Below are 6,328 nucleotides of genomic sequence, written 5' to 3' on the forward strand. Positions count from 1 at the left end.
CATCATGGTTATGCTTTTGTTTTCTTGCCCTTAGTGTACTGATTCCTGATGTTCCTTGTGTAGGTGGTGCGATGTTTCGAGGACAATGACATTATTCATGTCAATGGCAAAGTTGATCCCAAGTCTGACATTGATGTCATCAATCTCGAGCTTATTTTCTGCGACTTAGATCAGGTGCACTCACACCCATTCTCTTCTTACTCTCTTCTTATATAACTCTTTTTTTTTCAATGTTCAATGAGCTGTTCATTCTTGAGCTATGCACTTGTGTGAACACACCCTGTCTCGTGTTTAGGATTTCGTTTTCTTAACTAATTCACTAGCGAGAGAGTACTGATCTTCTTTCTTATCTGTGTAACTGTGTTCAATACACTCCAGAACACCTTTATGTCTTAAACCGTTGATGAGGCTAATTTACATCTTTTGCAAAAAATGCAGATTGGTAAAAGGATTGAAAGACTTAAGAAAGGGAAGGCTAAGGATTCACAATCCAAAGTCAAGGTACCCGAGATACTACTGACTTCTCATAAGCCGGTCTGCTGATATTCACGATGTGTATGTGACATTCTATGACACAGGAGGAAGCTGAAAAATCTGCTTTGGAAAGAATTCAGGAAGCTCTTCTGGATGGAAAACCTGCACGGGCAGTTGCATTGTCCGACCTCGAGATGGATGTTGTGAAGCATCTCTGCTTGCTTACAATGAAGCCTATGATCTATGTGGCAAATGTTGCGGAAACCGATCTTGCTGAGCCGGAGAAGAACGCTTATGTTGAAGAAGTAAAGGGTCTTTCTTCTGATTTGCAGTCTGGACATGTGGTTGTTTCAGCCCAGGTCAAGATCTTTGTCTATTTACATCATACGTTTTCATGCATGTGTTTTCCTTAAACTGTTCTTCCACTACTTGACAAAATCTTCCTTTCCTGGAAGCAGGTTGAGTCTGAGCTAACCGAACTTCCTCTTGAAGAACGCACAGAATATTTGAACTCTCTAGGTGTCAGTGAAAGTGGCCTCGGGAACCTTATCAGGGCAACATACAGCCTGCTAGGTTTGCAGACCTACTTCACTTCTGGTGAAAAGGTGAAGAACACATTATACATATAAAGAGAAAAGCTTGTTGTAGAACATATACATAAACTCTAAAATGTTCATTCATTCTCTATGGCAGGAAACAAGAGCATGGACAATACACGCAGGTTAGTTTCCCACTCAGTAGGGTTCTCAAAAGGCATTACTTCTTGAGAGTATATGTAGTAATTTGGTGGAAATTTCTGTTGATACAGGCATGACTGCACCACAAGCTGCTGGCGTCATTCATTCCGACTTTGAGAAAGGTTTTATTAGAGCTGAGACTGTAAGCATTGTTTCTCTCTTAATGAATCTCTTGTACATTTATACTCCCTATTCTGAACATGAACCCATGGTCATGAAAATTGGAAATTAAAAGCTTCAGTTGTCAGGTTATTTTTCTTTCATATGAATCCAGACATCATCTCAATCGTTTTCTTGTTCAGGTTGCATATGAAGATTTTGTCTCTGCTGGGTCTCTTGCAGCAGCAAGGGAGAAAGGACTTGTAAGTTTCTTCCTGGTGTCCATAAATTGAGCTGTCTGGCTTGTAATGAGACATCTTACAATTCTCTTCTCACTCGGAGTTTGCTTGAAATATTATTATTTTGCTCTGCAGTTGAGATCAGAGGGTAAAGAGTATATTGTCAAAGAAGGAGATGTGATGCTTTTCCGCTTCAACGTATAGCATAACCCTGAGATATCAATCACTTCTTCACAGAACACCACAGGTTGGCATTTATTTACTACATTGAGATTCATTGCTCTTGGTTTTGCAAAATATAGTGACATATCTTTCTTTTATTTTTATTTACGTTCCAAGGAAGTAATTTCTATATGAAACAGATGAGATGTATAAGTTGGGTAGAACAAGGTCAAGAGGTGACAGATTTCATAGGATTGGCAATGAGAATTTTATGCAATAATCATATGTATTGACGTCAATCACACCATTTTATATGAATCTTATACTTGATATCATCTTTTGTGGAGTTTTTTCTCCAATTATATGGCTGAAATAGTTTAATGACTGGCAATATTGAAAAAACTCGATTTGCTGGCAAATGCTGACCATTTGGTCTGTGATACACAAACTACTCAGTACAGGGAAATAACTAACTTTTTAAAACTTTGTTCTGTACAAAAGAATAAAAATTTAATTACAATACAACAACCAAATAAAATAAAAAAATCAGAAATAGCACACTCAATAAAAAAGTTAACAAAAAATGGTAAAAAGATACAATCCAAAGACAAAGAAAGTAACACACTACATTGGGAGAGTTCCCTATAAGACACAATCCAAAATGCAGCAACACTACATTGCAGCCAAACTGAAAAGAAAGTAAAACAAATACAGTATATGAATGTGGATAATAGTATGGATGAAAAAGATAAAATCACCATCCACGTAAAACTCCGTCACTGCCTTTGCTGTGCGTCTGATGATGAGGCTGCACAGTTTGGGGAGAGTCGTCGTCCTTGGTCATCACCAGGTAACCCAAGCTGATCTTGTAGCTGAAAAGGAAACTCTGTTAATGAAGCTATCAAATTTAACAAAAGAGCTTGAAGATGAAAGAACTAAGTCTCAGAGACTTGAGAAGCAATTGGAAGAACAATGGAAGAACATCAATATCAATATGCTAAGTAAAGGAACAAAGGATCTTGACACAATTATGAGCAATGGAAGATCTAGTACTGTGAAGTGGGGTCTTGGCTATCAAGGAGATGATGGGTCAAAATCTACTAAGTTTGTCAAAAGCTCGATCGACATTAGAGGACAAAGCTGTTGGAGTCAAAAGACAGTCACACATGAAACAAGCACCTATACTTTCTAAAGCAAACAATAGGATTATTAAAGGTGTGTATCCTCGAAAGTGGCCTCAGTCCACTTACAGAGCCTGGTATGGAGTCACCCCTCGCGACCAACCGCTTGCTGCATATGGTCCAACAGGTAATTCTCAAGTATCACAATATGCTTATGGGCCTGTTTCCAACGTGCAACGCGAAAAATGGATGTTGGTACTGTGGTAATCTTATCCACTACAAGACTCAGTGTTATGGCTATAACAATCGAGTGTTAGGGCTCATGCAGCATGAGAAGTATCACAGAGACATGAGATCGAGTACTCATGTGTATATCAAGAAGAATGACTTGTACTGCAATGTGGCGTATACTGCTGAGAAGTCTGGTCCTGAACAGAAGAAATGGTACTTCGACAATGGTTGTACCAGATACATGATTGGTGCTCAGACAAATCTGTCCGATTTTGAAAATGTCACAGCGGGTAGAGTTACTTTTGGAGATGGAGCTAAAGGAAAAATCAAGGGTAAGGGTGTTAGCGGTGGAGAAACACAGCCTAGTCTGAAAGAAGTGTTTCTTGTCGATGGGTTGAAAGCTAATCTCATTAGTGTCAGCCAGTTATGTGATGAAGGTCTAGATGTTACTTTTACTAAACATGATTGCAAGGTTGTGGATCAACAAGGGTCTGTAAAACATGATTGCATGTTTTGTCTCCTCTATTGAGCTTAAGAACCATAAAGAGACCTTGGTGGATGAGTTCTGGATAGCTGTTATGCAAGAAGAACTTGAACAGTTTTGCACGAAGTGATGTGTGGGAGCTGACAAGGAGACCTGATGATGTGAATGTTGTAGGAACTAAGTGGATCTTTAAGAACAAGAGTGATGGAAATGAGTGTATTGTAAGGAATAAAGCTTGGTTAGTTGCTCAAGGCTATTCACAAGTAGAGGGAGTCGACTTTGATGAGAGCTTTGCACCTGTTGCAAGGTTGGAATCATATTTTTGTTTGGAATGACATGTGCTATTAACTTCACGCTACATCAGACTGATGTTAAGAGTGCTTTCCTCAATGGGATTCCTCAAGAAGAAGTCTATGTGGAGCAACCCAAAGGATTCAAGAATCTACAACATGTGTACAAACTGAATAAAGCATTATATGGGCTTAAACAAGCACCTAGAGCCTGGTATGAGAGATTGACTACATTTTTGTTGGATCAAGGGTATGTTGGAGGGAGTGTGGACAAGACTCTGTTCGTTCTCAGTCATAAGGTCATCTCCATCAAAGAATTTAACCCTAGAGTACCTTCTGTTTAGGTAACAAGACATGATATTCAAGACAAGAAAGCCATTGGACACATGCCTGAGCAATATATATATTTTTAAGAACCTCAAATTTAACAACCTTCAATGGACCCATGAAATATTAAAGTTTCTTAAGAAGTTCTTAATTTCACTTTTTTCAAAAATAAGAATAAAATATATTTTAAGATATTTTGTTTAAATTTTTTGATAGAAATGCCCTAATGAAGACCTGATGTTTGTTCAGATATATGTCGATGACATTGTCTTCGGATCAACTTGTCAGCCTCTTGTGCATCTGTTCGTAAAGAACATGACAGATGAATTTGAGATGATCATGTGTTTGAACTAACTTACTTTTAGAGTCTGCAGGTGCAACAAATTGCTAATCGAATATTTGTTTCACAAAGCACAAGTTTTGGTTTAATTACGAGTAAGGAGGCTAAAATCCCTATAGGTGTAAACGACAAACTTTTAAAGGAACAAATGAAACCCACTAATGACCATGTTTTTATAGGCAGTCCTTTGGACGAAATAGAACATATTTTGTAAAAACAAAAGAAAATTGAACACAAATGTCTAAACATAAAAAAATTAAAAATCACAAACACAAAAATTAAAATACATAATAGAATAAGAGAGAATTTTGTATTTTTCAATCAAAAACGTGATTTTGTTAATTTTCCGTCAAAATTATAATTTTGTAGATTTCCCACTGAAAAACATAATTTTGTAAAATTTCCGCTAAAAATGTGATTTTGTAACTTTTTTTAAAACATGATTTTGTAATTTTTTTTTGCCAAAAACATGATATTGTAATTTTTTCCTCTCGTTTCCCCGTTAGAAAGGTGATCTTGTAATTTATCTATCAAAAACGTAATTTTACAATTTTTCCACCAGAACTTGATTTTGTAATTTACTTATTTTAAAATTTCTGGGTTAAAAAAATGAGATGAGAAATAACGTTTAGATATTTCCAAATATATTTCAACATAGTTTTTTAGATAACATAGACTGCCCAATGTCCAGATCGCTTTGTCCATGGACCATTTAAGTCCATCCCGTTTATAGACTTTCGACAGCTCTGTGAATATGTAACAATAACACAGTAACTGCGATCATCTTATAATCTTATTCCATAATACGATATCACCATACCTGCTTTTAAAGGAACCTACATAGTTCGCAACTTTCAGTTACCAAAAAAAAGACAACACAGTTTCAACCTAGGTCCCTCCTCTGCAAGTACCCTAACAATTGTGCATGAATAATCAGATGAGAAGAGAATATGAAACAAGCAAAGACAAAATCAACATCAAGATATTTGTGAACACAATAACAAAAGTTCTCAACTAGAAAAAGTAACACATTGAGGGGGATGGCGATAGAATAGTCTTCACAATCCATCATTTCAAAAGAGTAATCTCATAAAACACAAACAAAAATAAAATAGAGAGAGAGTAATAACCATAGTGAAAGAAGTTCTTTGGCAAAGAAGCTTCTTAAAGCTTGTCTTCGAAATCAGATAGGGGAGTCATCTGTCCCTTCAAACCCTTCCTCCTCCTGATTTCAGTCACCAGAGCTGAAGCCTGAGTTCCTTCCTCAAGAGGGTCAGAAGGCATCATCTCCCAATGATCAAACACAGACTGCGGGAATGCCTGTCCTGAGGTTGCTGCCCTAAGCTGAGCCGAGAATCCAAACGACTCCACAACAGGCAGGTATGCCTTGATGTTGTACAGCGGGGTTCCTGGCCTCTGCATCTCCTCAAAGACGTGTCCTCTCTTCTGATTCAGCACGCTGTAGATTCCTCCAAGAGCTCCCTCTGGTGCCTGGATCTCAACCATGTACACAGGCTCCAAGAGTCTAGGCTTGGCTGTGATCTGGGATGCGTATATGACCCTTCTGGCTGTTGGGATAACCTGACCACCTCCTCTGTGGATGGCATCAGAGTGAAGCACCACATCGCAAACCTCAAAACAGATGCCTCTCATGTTCTCTTCAGCAAGAGGACCTTCCTTGGACGCCCACTGGAAACCAGCCACCACTGAGTCCTTGATTTCATTAAGGTACTGAACTCCCTTACACATATCAACCACCATGTTAGGCCCTGTGGTTTCAGGTCCAAACGCCCAGATTTTCTTTGCAAGATCCTTGTCCCATCC

General features: G+C 38.1%; 2 pseudogenes; one reads left to right on the forward strand and one right to left on the reverse strand.

Moving 5' to 3' along the window:
- Window positions 1–2,095, forward strand: part of LOC104758895 — a 3,187-nt pseudogene extending 1,092 nt beyond the window's left edge.
- LOC104758896 overlaps window positions 5,456–6,328 on the reverse strand; it is a 4,185-nt pseudogene continuing 3,312 nt past the window's right edge.

Source organism: Camelina sativa, chromosome 17 (genome assembly GCF_000633955.1).
Source record: "Camelina sativa cultivar DH55 chromosome 17, Cs, whole genome shotgun sequence".
Lineage (NCBI taxonomy): Eukaryota > Viridiplantae > Streptophyta > Magnoliopsida > Brassicales > Brassicaceae > Camelina > Camelina sativa.